The sequence below is a fragment of the Pinus tabuliformis genome, chromosome 3_1 (assembly GCF_031772625.1).
Source record: "Pinus tabuliformis cultivar Carrire ecotype Pingquan chromosome 3_1, CPIR1, whole genome shotgun sequence".
Lineage (NCBI taxonomy): Eukaryota > Viridiplantae > Streptophyta > Pinopsida > Pinales > Pinaceae > Pinus > Pinus tabuliformis.
In genome coordinates, this window is record NC_142301.1 from 192,274,060 (window position 1) to 192,293,021 (window position 18,962).

Here is an 18,962-nt window from a genome sequence, read left to right on the forward strand (position 1 = left end):
TTAGACACAAAGCCGACAAGGTAAAATGTGATGAAGAGTGGGTGTGTAAGGTGTGGAGGACGAGTCGGACAGGTAGGCTAACTCGCCCTGCCACCCGTATAAACAAGTGATACGTTGGAGTCATTTGAACCATCACCCAACGCTCATCGCTCAAACATGTGAGAAGTGCGCAGATTAGAGGTGGATGCAACAAGGAAGGCGCATAGCTTGGTGATGCGCCCATTCTTGGGCAAGGCCGCACGAAGGCGAAACGCACATCTTGGTTTTGGATGAAGGGCGCAGGCAAGGTCACCCGCCGATTGGAGTGAGGCGTGCACGGGTGTGTGGTGCCTGGTTTGTGTGACGACTTGGCACGGGTTCTTGGGTGACTCGGGTGAGCGCCCGCCCATCATGCAAGTGTGCACGATGACCTTGAAGTGTTGAGATTTTGGACAAAGGTGTGTCTCGGGTGGAGGCACCTGTGTGTGGCGACTTGGAGGCGCACCCAAGTTGGACAAACAACACGATCATGCGACGAGGTGAACAAAGGGTTAGTGAGTCATGCGGCGATCATGCGGAGGCGCCGACGAGCTGGGCAACCGCGTTTGCCGAAGATTGTAAATTTGGCTAAGTGTGAAACTTGGTGTTTCCCATGTATACTTGTAAATCTTGTAACATTGAAGATTGTATAATATATTATTCAGGCAGACTCATTGTTCAGGGAGTTGCACCTCCCTTTATACTGTGCAATTGTGTTCTTCATTTATAATTGCTGATGATAATGAATGTGTATGGGTGTTCATTGGTATAAAGGATAACATAATAATACTTGGTTGTGAAACACAAACTAAGTAGGAATAAGTGGTTAGGTGTAGTCCACGAACATAAGTATTGGTGAAAAGAAAGTGTTCGGTGGTGCCGCACCTCGCCAAGCGTGGTTGAAAGACTACTACCAGCCTAGGGCGTGACACAGTGGGTCTCACAACCGAACAATTTAATGGCAAAGACTGAAACAACACACTAGTAGAATTAGAAACAGAAGAATCATCGCTGGAAACTTTGATATACATGTGGTTTTGCTGACCAAGAGATCGATATCCACTGATAAGTAAAGCCTTTGGAAAACAAGTCCCGGTGCCACCCATTTGGTAGGCAGAGGCTTTACATGTGCTCTCATTCATGCACGAATCTTTACACTTCTTAAACGGGATCCCTATTCCAAAATAGCTTAGATCATAGCCATAATTACTAGACACACTCAACTCTTTATTGTGTTGGCAACCTTGGAACCAATCGGTGGAATCGTTCCTGTGAAAACCAGGGGGACAGGTACAACTGGGAACAGGGAAGTATATGCAGAGACCGTTGATTCCACAGAACCCGTGAACCGAACATTGATCAGGAATCGCCATCCAAATAATGTTCCACATACCCATCTCATTCACCAAGTTGTATAGTCTCAGGTTTCCATCGAAGTCTAAAGTTAATCTTCTCTTGGGGCCTTCACAGTAATCTGAAGCTTTAAGGGTAAATCCGTCAGTTGACTGGAAACTACCGAAACTGTCCAACACGGCTTGGCGGCTGCTATTATATGTGCTTTTGCCGTTCTGAAAGTTTGGCAGGTAAGGAATAGGCTAGTAGTTGCTCGATATGCTTGATCCCTCATAAATTATACAAATAACGTTATCGCTATCGAAATAAAGATGATAGTGGCCTCCTTTAAATGTTGAACTCCCTAATCTTGATGTTAACTGGGGTGCATTATTATTGAGGGACTGGAGTGGAAGAAGAGTATTGGTTGGATACTGGAAGCTTTCCCACACAAATGCTTCACCCAAAGAGCTGCGTAACGCCAGATTTCCCGTTTCTACAAGAACAGCATCCTTTACATTCTTGTTACGGGTGTTGGTACTCCACACAACGTACCATCTGCATCCCACAGACCGAGGTTTCCATATTTCTGCAGATAAAAACGGGAATCTCTTCCATTGACAGGTAGTTCCCTGTTGGCTACCCAGGCCACTGTGAAGTTGGGTGTCTGAGTATACCATATGGCAAAAGCATAAGCATTGTTACCCACTTCATAAAATCCAGCATAAAATGTTCCATTAGGAGAAACCAGGCAAGCTGTGTTCTGTTGAGGAGTGAGTGATGAACCAAGTCTCAATCGTTGTTTTTTAGGGAAGCACTGGTTGTTGGAATCGGGAATTCCAGAAACAAAACTGCAAGTGAAGAAAAACAACAAACATGTGAGGTGAGTAAAGAACAAATGCCAACAAACTCCCTGTGGCGCTTTCATGATGGCCAGCCCAACTTTGCTATGAACCAGGTCTGCAGTTAGCTTTCTCTCTTTAGAACTCTGTACACCGATCCCAACCACAAACGCCCACTAGAAGCAATGGAAGAAATGTGTCGCGTGAGGGCAACTGGTATCTTGGCCCTCTGTAGAATATCCGAACCGGAAAAAACTACTTGGAGGAAAAGGAGAAAAAGGTGAGGTGCCGGCTAATAGTGTCGCCCTTGATTGAATTAGATCTAATTGATTAAATCTTTACACCAGAACCCGCCATGGACAAGTTGTGCTTAGCCGATCAGATGAGGGTGCCAATCAGAATCCGGCATGGACAAGTTTTTAATATTAAAGAACTCCACTAAACCCACCAACAACTAGGCGATACCAGACGAGGGTGCCGATCTTGTTTCTAATATTAAATAACTCCACTAATTCCACCAACTTACTAGGAGTGCTAAAATCTTTAATTTCATTTACATAGGCTTTCTATTTGTGCCGTTCACGTTAGTCGCCAAACCGTGGCATTTAATTTTAGTGTTATACGACTGCGTCAATTCACCATCTTTGCTAAAATCTCTAAATACAGGAAAACAAACCTCGCATTCGTCGAAGGACACGTTCTTTGAATTATCACACACGTTAATCATGTGCTGTGGAATATGATCGCTATTAAATCTAAAATCGAAATGCTGATATCATAATAATTTAGTTATGTTTTTACGTATGAGCTCTAAATGACTTTGTTTGTGTGGTTGTATCTTAAATTTCCAAACTAGTTTTGTATGGGGTTTAGTGTCTTAACTTCCTATAGTATTAACATTCGGTTTGTGTTAACCTAAACTCAACTTAAACAAAAAAAAAAAAATTGGTAATATATTATGATTTAGATTCAACTTAAACATAAAATAAATATTTAGTCTACAATCCTCTCGCATTCATTGAAATGGAAAATTTGATGCTTTAATTTTTCATAAGCAAGGTGCTATTTTAGTTTTTGAGGATCTTAAAAACTAATTTAAAAAACACAAATCAAGATTTGGCCACAAATTTTTCCACTCAATTCCCGTCAAAAATCTACAGAAACTCCAACAAGCCACACTTAAAGACTATTTTATGCATAACAATGTGTTAATGAAAAAATGATGGGTAACACCACCTTGGCCACATTGAAATGAGATTCAATGAAAACTCATGGATAGCACCACTTTGGCCACTCTGATGTGGGAGAGGGCATTGGAAGTTCATCTTATGTATTGGAGATTGAAATCTTGTTTATGACTATGAACATTCATGGGTCATTTAATTTATATCGTTGTGCTATTTTTTTATGTACTTGTTAAATATTAACCATCTTAAAATTTGTACATTTAATGATATTTACTTAATTTTTAAATAAATAAATATATATATATATATATATATATATATATAGATATAGATATTACAGTATGAAAAAAGCATAATGTATTATAATATATGATCAAAATACAGGATATAGACATCATTCATCCTTGTCCAATTTCATCATACAGTCCATCTGGGAAAGCATATCATGCTTCCCAATCCGAAAAAACATATCACAGAAAATACAATATATGAACAGTTAATTGGCCCAGTGTTGTTCCGAAATTTGGAGAAGATAGACAGATTTAAAACAACTAACATACGGCCAATGAAAATGTACATGGAGTAACAAAATATCTCCTCATATCCATCCATCCATGCAAGGGAGCTAGCAGATTTAGTAATTGAAGACATACACAAAAATATACAAAAAAAAAATGAGGGGAGGAAGAAATTACCCAGGGAAAGGAAATTCCCCAACATCTAGAACATTGTGACCCAGAATTATTTCAATGTGCATATTACCAAAATTACCTTGTAGTCCCCTCTTTGAAAGATCATTAGCAGCTTTGTTCTGATCTCTGCCTATGTGCATAATTGTAGAATTGTTAAGCTGATTCCATAGTAGGTCAATTCTCCCTAACCATCCAAGGAGCGGTGGATTGTTGATATTTGCACAACCATTTACCTGATCGATGATAATCTTGGAATCCCCATAAATATGTATATCAGGAATATTGAGGAAATTTGTGAACCATAAAAGACCCCACAAAGCCATTGCTTCTGCCCTGGTATTTGTACCACTTCCCGCATTCCAGTGAATCCTGTATTCCAATTCATTTGATATGGCTATCCAAAATCCACATCCACAAGTATTCCTTTGCGCAGCACCATCAAAAAAGCCCATTGGATACTCCAGCAGTGGCATGGTCCACTTGTGTTGAGTTTTTTTAGTGCATGTATCAAGAGAAGTGAACATAGATAGATTTGATATAGTGCGCTCATATACCATTAAGAAGTCATTAGTAGAATTCTGAAAAATGCACTTGTTCCACCATTTCCATATAGCCCAGAATAGAAAAGTGGAATGATCCTCCATGCAATATTCTGTGTACTCCACCACTTCATACAGTCCACAATGCAATCATATTGTATATAAGGAAAACCGATAAGAGATGACAATTTTTTCCATACTTGAACTATGTGTTGACACTTGAGAAACATATGATTGTTGTTTTCCACATCCATTCTACAGATGGTACAGATGCTAGGACCATGCCACTGTCACTTATGCAAATTCTCCCAAGTGAGATTTTTGTTATGATAGACCAGCCAAGAGAAAAGGATAATTTTGATAGGAATTTTGGTCCTCCAAAAGGCATATAAAACAGGATGCTCCCCGTGCCGAGCCTCCCCACCGCAAAGAAAATTATAAGTATCAACAACAATGATATTTCCTGTCTTCATCTTCCCTGACCATACAATATTGTCATGTTGCCCCACACGACATATACCAAGATGTTTCATGCCAGCGACAATTTGGTTCCACTCCAGCTCCATATGCCCCACCAGACCCATCTCATGTGTGCTTTTCCACACGGACATGGACCCCGCCAATGTGATATAACTTGACTCCAAAAATATATACCACGTCTATTTAAACAATGTATGAGCCCCACAAAGATGTTGCATTCGATACCAGCACCCATAATATGGTCCACGCCAATGATGATTCTGTGGCCCAATCCCATAGACCACGCAAGTTAATGTAGAAAGATTTTAGCAACCTTATGAAAGCTAAGCCAGATTGTCGATCCATGCAGGGAACCAATTGTGCCCTTTCGGTACCAAAATAGAAAATCTTGTTCCTTTAGATATTTGTGTCTGATCACCCTACTCCAAGTGCCAGTCCCAAATATACCCCTCCATAAAGATTTGATCAGTAAAGACCATCCAAAACGTCGAAGATTCATAACTCCCCATCCACCCATGGCCTTTGGAAAGGTAATGTGGGACATTTTAACCAAATGAAATTTCTTTTGACCATTACACCCCCCCAAATGAAATTTTCCATGATTCGATTAAGATTGTTAATAATGGTGATAGGGATATGAAAAAGGTGAGCCCAGTATACCCCTAGTTGTGTGAGAACAGCTTGGGTAAGGATGATCTGACCTCCTAGTGACAAACATCTAAATTCCCATCCAGATATCCTTTTAAAAAACGGTCCACGAGCCATTGCCAATCGACAATCCTGTAACTGCATGGTTTGATATGGTACCCAAGGTACTTCATACCATTTTTCATCATCTCCGCCTCTATACCAAAAAGGATTTTAATATATGCAATTATTTCCATGTCACACAATCCATGAAAAATAATAGACTTTTGAATATTCATATGCAAACCAGTGGCGTTAGAAAATTTTCTGAATATATGGAAAAGCAACAACCATGCAAATCGATTTAACATACCCATGATAAGTACATCGTTGACAAAGAAACCATGAGAAATTTTGATGTTGTTTCCCATGTGCAAAGCCTAGAATTGATCATTCACCACCGCATTTTTGATATGCAAACTCAACCCATCCATCGCCAAAATAAATAAGAGTGGGGAAAGTGAGCAACCTTGACGAAGTCCCCATCTAACCCAGAAGAATTGTGTTGGATATCCATTGATAATAATAGAATAATTTACATTTGTAACACACGCCATAATCCAAGCTACACATCTGGGTTGTAAACCAATCTTATGAAGAACTAGTCTGAGATATCCCTAGTCCAGACAGTCGTATGCCTTCTGTAAATCCATCTGCATAATGGCAGCATTTAGTTGTTTTGTATGTATCGAATGCATACATTCTTGTGCAATAGCAACTGCATCATGAATTTGTCTGTCCTGAAGGAACCCATATTGTTCTAGTGATATATAGTGTGATAATGTACTTCGCATACGACCTGCAATAGTTTTTTATATGACTTTGTAGATGAGATTACAAAGTGATATAGGCCTGAAATCCACGAAGCTAGAAGGCACTTCGGGATAAGAGAAATGTATGTGGAGTTTATATTCTGGTGAATGTTCCCCGTGATCCTCGACTCCTCCACCATGTCCAATAGGTCACATTTAAAAAGATCAAAAAAATGTGTAAATAGTTCCACCGTCCACCCATCCAGCCCCAGACTTTTATCGCCTTTGAATGATTTAAGAACCTCATGGAGCTCATCTTCAGTGACCATCTTATACAGAGAAGCATTTGAATCCTCATCATACATTGTAGGATATGGATCAACCCCCCATATAATATCCTCCACTTCTATCCCCTCGTTACGGCCATATGCCATCTGGAAATGGGAGACAACATCTTTGCATATATCCTCCTACGATTGTATACAATGACCATCAGCATCCTTTATTTCCCATATAGTATTTATTTTGCGCCTATGATTTGCATACCGATGAAATAATTTTGTGTTTCAGTCCCCTTCATTGATCCATATAGCCCGACTCTTCAAGCACCAGGTGGCTTCCTCAATAGATAGAGACTGTTTCTTCTTGAGCTCTAATGCCTGAATGTGGTTCCGGGTAGATTCAGGTAGACAATTAGTAGCCATCTGAGGGCATAGAGCATCCAGTTCACTTTGTATATCATTTAGTTCCTTTTGTAAAATCTTAGTCTTTTACTTCTACCATGTTTTAACCTCCCCATGAAGGATATCCAACTTGTCAAGGATGTGAACCATAGGAGATGGTCCTCTGTCACAGTCACGATTCCATATAGTATGCACCAATGTGTTAAAATCTAGGTCATCTAACCAGGTCTGATTGAATTTAAAAAGACATCCAAGTCTAATATTTGCCCTCCTCCATTGTAAAGTAATGGGCCTATGATCAAACAGAAAGTTACTAATAACCTCCGCATGGACATCACCAAGACATGCCACCATCTGCTCATGCATTAAAAACTGATCCAGTCACTTTGCAACATATGCCACCCCAGCTCTACCATTGTCCCATGTGGGAGCCATTTTTGAAGGACATATATCCACAAAATTGTGCTCCATTATCGTGTCGTGAATCTTCCCCACCAGAGGATCAATTTTCCTGGACCGGCCCCATACTTCATCCAGTCCAATAGTGCAGTTTAAATCCCTGGCAATGATGAGGGAAGCCAGCTCCATAATCCCAGATGATATCAGCCTGTCCCAAAATACAACCCTATCCCTATAAGGTGCATATATATATTCAAGATGTGGACATGCCCACCTAGTCCATGAATATTCCCTTCAAGAAGAATGCCAGCAAAACATTTGAAAGCCTTGATCTTAACCCTCCGAGGGTCCCATAAGGCCACGAGACCACCAGATAGACCCGCAGCGGTAGTGGCAACAATATGCCAGTCCGAGAACATTTTCCAGAAGTATTGAATAACATGAGGAACAAAATGCATGGTTTCCTGAAGGAGAATAATATAAGGATGTACAGAGAAGAAGAGTCACTTGAGAGCCAGAAATTTTGGGGCAGCCCCCAAACCCCTAATGTTGAGAGAGATAATAAAAGTCATGATAAACCCTGTTTGGGCATCCGTGCTCCAAGGGCCTATGTGGAAGGAATGTCAACAATAGGTACATCAACCAGATAGCGATCCATAGGAGAGGTAAGAGGGATAGGCCTGGGTCTTCCCCAGAAATGCCAACTGCCACGGTTTTGTTTACGTCGAACAGTAATATTCCCAGTAGAGGTAGGGCTTATGTGAGGAGATGAGGAGCCAGATGGCTTATGGATAGTGAGTGTGCACAAGTCCAACATTTTCCTTTGTAGAAGGAAATCTAGGTCACTTCCAATAGAGTTTGTGGGGGAAGCAAGTGGCGAATTTGGCGGAGTAAGGCTATTTCTAGGCCCCTTAGCTCAATTAGGAAAACGAGAGGGTGACGGAGTAGGTATGTAGGTAATGTGGGATGTGGAGGGAGCATCATGTGATGAAAAAGGTGTCGGGATGTCATGACAAGGATGAATGGTTCCCGGGGATGATTTTCGGGTGTTCTGAATAGGACAAGTTGAGACCGGGATATCAGACTTCATAGAGGACAAAGGGGATGATGGTACAGTGATGGGCAAGGATCCATATATCGAGGAACCTTTAGTCGGGGGGACGGAAAGAATATGAGCCATGAAAAATACCTAAATTATGCCACGTAGCAAACCCATGTTGTTTGTCGGTCCCAGGTTGACGCCCACCATATTGAGATTTTGATGATGCGCCAAAACAGTTCCATCTGTGCAAACATCCACCCGGTCGATGTTGGCATTATACCAAGAGGTTCCCATTATGATGACAGTTTGAACATTTGAATGGAACGCCCCAGAAATCCAAATGCTGAGATAAGTGAGTCTCCCCCCAGTGCAGTTCAATGTGATCCAAAAAACCACCCTGGTACTCCTTCTCAATCAAGATCCAAGCAACTTGCTTGTCAGGTTCCCCCAAACATCGAGGATCAACATAAAAGAAATTTCCAATGGCATTATAGATATCAATAAGAACTTGTTGTGTCCAAAGTTCAATTAGTATCTTGGGAAATTTCACCCAGAAGAGCTTGTTCTGCGGTGTGTTGTTGAGTGGATTGAACCCAATGTACCATGAGTGGAGTGCCAAGAAGCTCCTGCCATTAATCCAGGAATTTCCAATACCAAAGAAAACAGTCGAAATAGTCCACAACAAGCTACACCACATAAACCAGTCGAAGCTTACCTTGACAACTATGACAGCCAATAGATGGTAGCAGGTTCACAGCAGCAGCTCCGATAGAATCCATTCTATAGTGTTTAGCTAACTTGCTAAGTCATGTCCTAGGCTTTGAAGAGACCTCTAACGACAAGAGGTGCGTTATGGCGCACTTGGGTTGCAACTTATCACCGGTAGTTCGCAAAGGAATTAGTGTGCATATCACTCTTTTATTAGAAAAATCCTATTCTCGAGCTCCTATATTTTATTCGAACAAGTCTATTCTCAAGCTCCTGTTTTGTTCCAACAATCTGGATTTCTTATTCTCCATATTGTATTATCAGATGTTCTATGACAATTGTTAATTTAATAATGTGCGTAGGTGGCCCGGTAATCAAGATGAGTAGAGACTCTAAGCTATACACAAAATGTTCCCCTAGTGTTGTGTTTGAGACTCCAACAAATATAAACTCACTTATAGTTGGTAATTGGACTTGTTAGAAAAAACTTGTCTCCATCCTCTCCACTCACACCTTGAATTCCTACTGTGTACAAACCTAAGTTTAAAGTTGAAAGCTTAAAGGTTGATATTTACTTGACATGACTACACCCATTAGCCATTCATATGCTATACAAAATATTAATATAAATGACTTATTTTATTTGATTAGTGAAATAGACATTTTCTACTTGATTTCGAGAGTTTTTATCTAGTTTATTTATTGTTTGTAAGCTTAGGGTAGATCTATATTTTCATGAAATGGGATATTTATTGGTTTAGTTAGAAAGCATATTTATTTAGTGGTTAGATATAGAAATCTCAAATATATTTTTACAAATCATATACTTGAATCTGAATTTTGTTAGAAATTAAATAGCAAAGCAATGGAACACATTTTTGGGCATGGGATCCCCCCAAGGCATGTTTTTGGGCTCAAAGCCCAAGTTTTGACCTGATATGGTTGTAAAGACTCCGCGAATTGTAGGCGCGGAGAGTGAAATGTATGACAGGGTCACAAGGTTGTCCACCCTAGTTTTTTAATGTAATGTCGGCCTACCCATGGTCCATGGACCATGGGATTGTATAAATAGAGTGAGGCTCTAAGTGTAAAAGATAACGAAGTAGAGAGCGAAGTAGAAGTGAAGATCAAGAGTCTAAGTGACTAAGGGTGTCTTGGGTCGTAGGGTAGGAGAAGGCTCTGCAGCTGAGTGCGCAGAGGCCTAGTAGTCTGAAGCTGAGTGCACAGCCCCCTGCAGCTGAGTGCATAGGGAGGAGTCAAGTCTGTAACTGAGAAAGAAAATAATAAAGAGAAGTTTATCTTAATTCTGTGTATATGTTCTTAGGTTATTCCATGTTTGATATAAATTGGAAATATGCTATTTATTTACTATGCGCACCTGTATGAATGGTTTATATTGTTAAGTATAACTTAAAGCATGCAAGTAGACTAAGATAATCAACTAACATTGGAATATGAGTAAGGACTGGGGTAATAACAACATTTGGCCCCCGATTAGGGTTGCGTAAAGGTAGCATCTCAGGCTGCGAGGTATGGGAAAGTGCGCGTAGGGTCAAACCGTGGACCACTTGAACTCATTAGACATCTCCAGGGTGTGCAAACCTGGTTCTAGCACCCTCCCATACTACTTCGAGTGAGACCTCAGTCCGCACTCCATGGACTATTGCCGAAAGGACTAGTAGTACCGAGATTTGTTTGGCTAAATCACCTCTGAACCTGGGTCAGGCCCCAACAAGACAACAAATGGTTTTGTTTTTGGGACCAGGATCTACATAAGAGATGTCTGATGTCGTGTCACTGGAATCCGACAAAGAAAGAAATTGAAGAGTGGCGGGATGGAAAGATTCACAAGTTCGTTGCATAGAAAAACAGGAATCCATGAGTATCGAAGGAAGAGTGGTTAGAGCACTACTTATATACGGAAATCCACGAAATTTTCTTTGCATCCTTCCCCTCTGAGTTGTACGAGTGGATCGCGAAGTTAGTAAACAGTCAAGGAAGGTGTAGGCTTGACAAGCCTATTGTGTGGACTCTAGAGTTGGTGTGCAGACTAGAAGCATCAAAAGATAAGATCGTGCTCGCTATTGACCATTGGCTTAATCGAATTATAGGAGGGTTTATCGTCGAGTTCACGGTAGACACTTTAGTCAGCTATAGTGAGGCGGAACGATGCTTCCTCAAAGGATCACGAGGTAAGTACGTTAAATCTTTGAACACTTGGATTAAGATGCTACTGTGTGAAAAGTGGGTTATGTGAATAGATTGATGTTTGGGTCTACGCGAAGTGGGAGGATCTATAGAAATGAAGGTAGCACAGATATAGAAAAGAGCCCCTTGATTTCACCTCAATGAGAAAGTGAGGAAGAGCTCACGAAAGTTTCACCAAGAAGCGCGATTAGTCTGATAAGGCAGCAAATTCCACGCATACCACCCCCTCCTACACCACCACTAGTTTCACCATCTTCACCCCCATATCCACCCACACCACCTCCGCCATCACCACAGTTCAATATGGCAAGTGAAATAAAGTTTTCGGTGTTGAAAGGAGTAGGGAATGAAGATCCGGACCAATTTGGTTCGTGGTGAGGGTTGTATGGGAAGCGCAAGGGGTCATGGCTGACAACATAAAGAAAGCAATGCTACTTAGCACCTTGTAGGATCACGCACTGACATGGTACATTAAGAATTCCAACGAAAATCCAAACGCAGGAATCGCGGATACCCAAGCTATGCTAAACAAGGAATTTAGCAGGCAAAAATCGGAGATATAGTCGATTATCGAGTTTAAGGAAATCGCGATGCTTCCAGGCAAGACCCCCTGGGAGCTGAAACAGAGACTAAAGGGTATGATTCATGATGCCAATATGACCTTAATGGATGGGCAGCACCATGCATGGTTCATAGCGTCATTAACGCTACATCTAAGGACCGCACTGTCATAGCAGAAGCTATCCTGTCAGGCCGAAGCGTTGGAGATCGCAATGAGACTGCACGAGACCTCGATACAAGATCCTAGCCTGGGAGTCCAATAGATTCACACACAATTGAAGAACTTGTGTCTAGAGATGAAGATCTTGAAACAAGACAGGACAGCCCGCCCAGAAGTGCATGAGGAGGTATGGTGCATAAAGTGCAAAGGCCAAGGACATGACAAGGACCATTGTCCAGTCTTCGTAAACTACTTGGCGGGAGGAGGATCGATGCCATTGAGACTAGAGGCACAAGCAGGATGAGCGCGGCACCTGTATTATGGTGTGTGATTTTTCAGATAGGAGGGAAGCATGCTATAAATAATTGCCACCTATTACAGAAGTATACCCAGACATCCCAGTAGTTGTTCTGTAATTTCTGCAGGTCAATAGGCCATGATGAGCGCACCTATAGAAGTTATGAATTGATGATGGATCGAAATCCTACCTACAGAGTTCAGACTGAAACATGAGACCTCGATCAAAATGTAGGGATGGCAAGCACTGGATTTCATGGGCACGGATGAGGTTGAGGTAGAATGGGACCAGGAAGGGGTCACGAACACCTAATTTGTGACAATTTCAGAGGGCTAGGGAATTACGCCTGCGATTGTACAAATCCAATGAGAGCATCATGTTTACATTGTACCCAGTTTGATAATGAGACAGAGGATTTCCCCACACTGATAGCCAAGTTTCACGATAAAGGAACACTCCAGCCTCCCCTGACTCAGAACCTGCAAATGATGAGGTCTAATCCACGTGAGGAGGACCCGAATGTAAACATTGTGCTCCGAAGTGGTATCACAATAGGAGATGACAAGGGAAAGTAGCCCGAAGAAAGTGCCTGGGTTTGCAAGGCTCCAACAAAGGAACCATAGTTTGATTTGGAGCGTGCGAAGGAGACATTCATGGAAGCTATGAAGAGCTTCACGGAGGCCTCCACTTCAGGTAGTAAAGACAAACTAGAACTGGAGATGGACCCATTAGTGCTCACTACCTTTCTGGAGACATGCATGAAGCTGTTGCGCGACAACAAAGTAGTGAAAGGGATGAAAGAAATCATCACTAGATGTGCTGGATTGGAGGAAACATGCATAGTCCAAAAGCTCGGGAAACACACAACACGAACAGGAAGTGAGATGAGATTGACTACGCAAATCGGAGAATATGAAATGGATCAAGTGATTTTCGATCTAGGATCGGACGTGAATGTCCTACCAAAGTAGACATGGGAGCGCATGGGCAGGCCCACATTGCAATGGTATCCTATTCAATTGGAATGGCGAACCAGCAAAAGATCCTACCGATGGGAAGATTGCACGGAATAACAGTAGATATCGAAGGTGCAAGCGCACTTGCATATTTCAAAGTGATAGGGATTGTTGATGACAGAAATCCCTATCCTGCACTAATGGGAATAGATTGGGCCACTAACATGAATGGAGTGATAAATCTAAAGAAGCGCAAGATGATTTTTTAGAAAAGGTCACTATGCGTAGTGGTACCTTTAGACCCTGTAGAAGGATTGTGCTACACAGAGCCAGTGCGCGACAACAAGAGTGATAACGATCTAGACTGTATCTACAAGATAACCACTCCGGAATAGGATTGGGTGAATCCTACAACAGATGGCAGGATTTCGTGGGAGCGTGAAAGCTCCTATACCTCAGACTCGAACACGGAAATAGAGAGATGGCAGAACCGGTTACACGAGGCAACCACGCTCAACTGTAACATGATCATAAGGTCGTTGCACTGCATGACAATAGAGGTAAGAGATCTGCATATGTATGATGGGTTGAGAGTGGTGGATGATTTCCTGAACAAGTTTTAGAGAGAATTGATAGAATAGTAGCATTTCGAAGCTCTAAAATGGGTACTGCACGCTACACCCGTAAGGTGGTGGGGTACGCACCAAAAGAATTTTGAGGACTGGTAGGAATGTAGAAGGATGATGCTCATGCGGTTTGGAAAGCCTCAAATGCGGATGAAAGCTGGGTATGATGGACGAAGCAACCTACACGCCCTCCTCTCCAGATTGGTACAGGCATATGGTACGCAACCTGCATGAATGCACACCGTCCTCGTAATAGGAAATGAGACCGACAAGCAGGAACAAGCAAGACAATGGCCTGAATGACAAAGCATGATAAGACCAAGTGCACCAAAGATTATCTGCACGGAAGCCTTTGACAAAGGGTGTGAAGTACTGAACACATTCCACCATGTCAGACGCGCTGACTGGGATCTGCACGTACCAACGGTTCTATGGGCTTATAGGACCATATGCAAAACCCTGACCACGCGGGCACTTCCAGCGCTGAAGTATGAAGCAGACGTTGTAATCTCTATGGAGTATGCAGCGACTGGTCCACGCATGGTAGCACTCGTAGATACGACAGTTCACGAAGCCTGGAAAGAAGGAACCACACAGCTGCTAGAGACAAAACACATGAGACTTGAGGAAGAAATCCAATAGGGAAACCTTAGGCTTCACAAACTTGGACAAGAAAGGGTACGGTTTAGAGAGAAACGTGCTTTGATGGACACGGAGGTCAAGAAGCTGGAAGATGAGATAAAGGAAGAGTTTCTCGCCAAAAAAACTAGGATGGTAAGGCAAGGTGCATACAATCATACTGCCAAGTTTGAGAACTATCGTTGTGAAGTGGTTAGTCTGATGCCTTGGCTTGGACCACATATTGCTAAGTGTAGGGACCAGGGTAGCATGCTGCAAATGAGGAAGTGCGCAACCATAGAGAGTGGGCTTCCTCCAAGAACCGTGATGGAGGATAGGATGGAGCCCCACACGGGTGGTGTGACCACCTGACTAGCCAAGAGAAGGACAGTCTTAGCGCTCTAGGCAGTTGGAAGGGAGCGCGGGACTATAAACTATCCTGCCCGGGAGTTGCGCGATTTTGGAGATGCGCACAAAAGCAGAGAATCACAAGGTTTGCGACCACGCACAGGGGACTACGCTACCACGTGGATTGGCCAGAAAGCAACTGTTGAAGTCACTATTCATGATGGGATGATTGACTTGAGGCCAAATGGAGTGGGCGGCGGACATTTAAGACGCGATTTATGGGCAATATTTGGGAAAATCTGCCACCAAGAAAGCATTAATGAACTGGAATTGGGGGGAATGGTCGAATTCAAATTCAAAAGGTGCTATAAAACACAAAGGGCTACCTAGCAAACAACACTTAGTCATTTGAGAATTGAGTGATTAAATAGAGCCCTGAGCATTGTGAGCCGAGCGTTAATTGAGCCCCTGAATTCGTGAGTGATAGATTATAGCCTAGGTACGATGACAGTGACTAAGGATGGTTTGGGAATAGAAGAGGTAACCACTGACTAGGCCGTGCAAACCCCAACTGTGGATGATGTTCCAGAAGGTGCCGAGGTTGTGGTAGAGATCCCTAAATCACCACGTACACCAAGACCCAAGAAGGATAAGCAAGCAATGGCTCCCGTATGCGTGTCCTCGAGGAACCTGTTGTGCAGCAAACTATCAATGGAAGAGAAGGGGAAAGCTGTCATGATAGACACATATGAGGAAGAAGAATATTTGCAAGCCCTTATCATTGCAAAGGAAGAAGACGAAAGCATGGAGGAGGATATTCAACCTATACACTCTGCAACAAAACTACCTGCATATGTCCCCCTGCGAAAGGGAAAGGCCAAAGTACCCAAGGACCTGGACAAAACCAAAAGTTCACTCCAGACCCCGCTCCTCCTAGATGGCATTGTGTTTGAAGGCATGGACCTGGGTCGCATGCCAACCATGAAGTTTAAATATTGGGACCTTGCTGACTGCAAGAAGTTCCCTCACCTAGAGACCGAGAACCTCATGAAGCAAAGCACCGCAGGGGTGGTGACAATGTTAGAGCAGCGGAAATGGTTGCATGGAGTGGAAAAGGTCAGGCTATTGAACCTGCTATGGGTGTTGCATTTCCACCGTGCCCTAATAGCCATTTTCATCATCAAGCAGCTACTCTTCGTGGTGCATGATGGGTATCTATGGCTAGAGAAGCCTATCCCCATCATGACAGACCTAATTCATCGCATTTCCCAGCTACCACATAAATGAAAGGACCCCGTGACCATATTGGAAGGGAAGGGTAGTGATTTGGCCCTCACGGAGGCCATGAAGACAACGTACAAGATGGAGAAGAAGAAGTGGGGCTACGCCATCTCCAACATCAAGGACAAGGTGGTATGCATAGCAACCCAAATCCTGGCAAGCAAAGTTATGTGAAAATGCCGCGTAGACGAGGTACCGACACCAGTAATCGCACTGGCTAAGCAGTGCACGGAGAGGGTCCAGTTTAACTGGGCTAAATTCCTCTGCACGGAATTCTTGAAGAATTGTCGCAAAGCCTAGGAGAAGGGTAAAACCTTCCACTATGCGTGGTTGTTGCTATCCATAGTGCTCATAGTAGGGGAACTATCGAAGGACAGTCAATTCCCCACAATTGACAAATATTTACTAGAGGCCGCAAAGTACGCTTCGCTCTAGGCCACGAAGGATGAGAAAAGGATACGTGATAGCAAGATCTTCTGGGTGTTCATGGAGATGAACATCCGAATGTGGATCAACCGGAAGACGCGCTTGTCACCCACAGTGTACAACAGTCTGCAGAGTTTTACAGAATTGAAGGCAGACATGCACAACATCTTTATCAGGGCGCGAAAGGACTCGACGAAGCAGTGGGAAAAACTACCTTTTGTAGCCATTGACGACGCCATTTTCACTATCTTGGAGACATGGCCTCCGGAATGGTGCACCCCAGATCTTGCAGAACTCGAGAGGGTGGAAGCACAAAAGGAAACAACAGCAGCTGAGGTATGGGCAGCAAGGGAAGTGACACAGAAAGCTACAGAACAAAAAAAGGTTGCAAACGCAGCCGCAGCAGCACAAGGAGTGACCGAGAAGGCGAGCGAGGGCCAAGCAACACCCTCACAAGAGTAAGAGGTAGAGGAAGTAGAAACAACAGAAGGGAGCACAGACCTAGGGACCGCGTCCACATAGTTGAAGCGCCCACACATGGCAGAGCAGAGCAGGACCGAGGAAGAAGGTCAAGGCCTCGAAATTGGCCTTTGAACCGATCACCCTAACCGAGGGAGATCTGCATGACATCGGCAAGACAGTGCGCGATGTCACCAATGAGGCTCTTCAGGATTTTATGCAGGAGCACCAGATTGTGTTGGGGGCCCTCAGAGCATAGTTGCAAGAGTTACAGGTGTGCCCCCCTCAGGTGCGTACCCTTTCAACCCACCTCATAGCAGGATCCTCGACAGCAGAGTAGATGTTGCGCGCACGGATGGAAAACACAATAGTGTTGCCGGAAGGGGCCTAGTGACATCAAATGAGGCCGATCGATTTTCGGTTAGCATGATGAAAGGCCTTGGCCTTAATCTGGCTGCCCTTCCGCATGAGACACTATATCTGTTACAGGATGGGATAACGACAGAGTTGCACGCTAGGGAGAGCCGCGCGATCCAAGTTCTCAGTGAACAAAAGATAAACATGGAACAACTCATCTTGCAGTGCAACGAATTGGTGTCACAAAATCAGTAGTTGGTACAGGTGGTAGGCAACGCTTGCTGCAGTGTCCCAGAGCTGGCCATCCCAGCAGATCTACTAGTGGAGGTGTGGATCCATAGGTTAGCAACAGGAGTCTGCAAGGCCAGGGAAGAAATGACAAAGGTTCAACTAGAGCTAAATCTTCAGATCGTTGAGCTGTGGTTAAAGGCGCAACCATCCACTCCCCCAGAGGTCAAAGAACAGCGTGCTAGTGCTATCACAGTGGGACTGGAGGAGATCAGAGATGCAGTGTGAGACTATACTGGCATGTTGGAACAAGCACTTGAGGTCCCCACGGCTCTGCAGGAGGATACCAACATCCGGTGCTTGGAAATAGAAGCGCGCAAACTCCAATAGCAATACGACAGTGTCTGAAGAACTGCACAGATAGTATTCCTCACCCAGAGGCTTGCAAGGATTCAACAAGCCAAAGCACTGAAGGAGCAGGTGGACACGGCGCGACATAAGGAGGCAGTTCTCAAAGTGCGCTTTCAGCCTTCGATTAACGAGGCCTTTACTATCATGGCAAACATCGAAGGAAAGTTGGCACACATACAAGGGATGCACACATTGATGCAAAGAAGCACCCCAGACACAGAGGTCTCGGAACAGTGGATGCAGTAGATTCAACAAGCAGCAGCTCAGTGCGTTGTAGACCTCAGCATAGTTCGAGAACAATTGGAGGGACCCTATGCCAAGATCACCACACCGATCAAGTGACTCAAGGGCGACTCACGATGTTTGTGTTGCGGGCCTGTTGGGCATGGATTGCCCCTAAGGCATGTTTTGGGGATAAAAGCCCAAGTTTTGACCCGATATGGTTGTAAAGACTCTGCGAATTGGAGGCACGGAGTGCAAAATGTATGATAGAGTCACAGGGTTTTCCACCCTAGTTTTGTAATATAATGTCAGCCTACCCATGGTCCACAAACCATGGGATTTTATAAATAGAGTGAGGCTCTAAGTGTAAGAGATAACGAAGCAGAGAGTGAAGTAGAAGCGAAGAGAAAGAGTCTAAGTGTTTAAGGGTGTCTTGGGTCGT

At 43.4% G+C, this 18,962-nt stretch overlaps 1 pseudogene; it reads right to left on the minus strand.

Annotated features, from left to right (window-relative positions):
* LOC149186455 (putative receptor protein kinase ZmPK1) lies at positions 1 to 4,544 on the minus strand (annotated as a pseudogene).
* Positions 4,545 to 18,962: the final 14,418 nt, after the last annotated feature.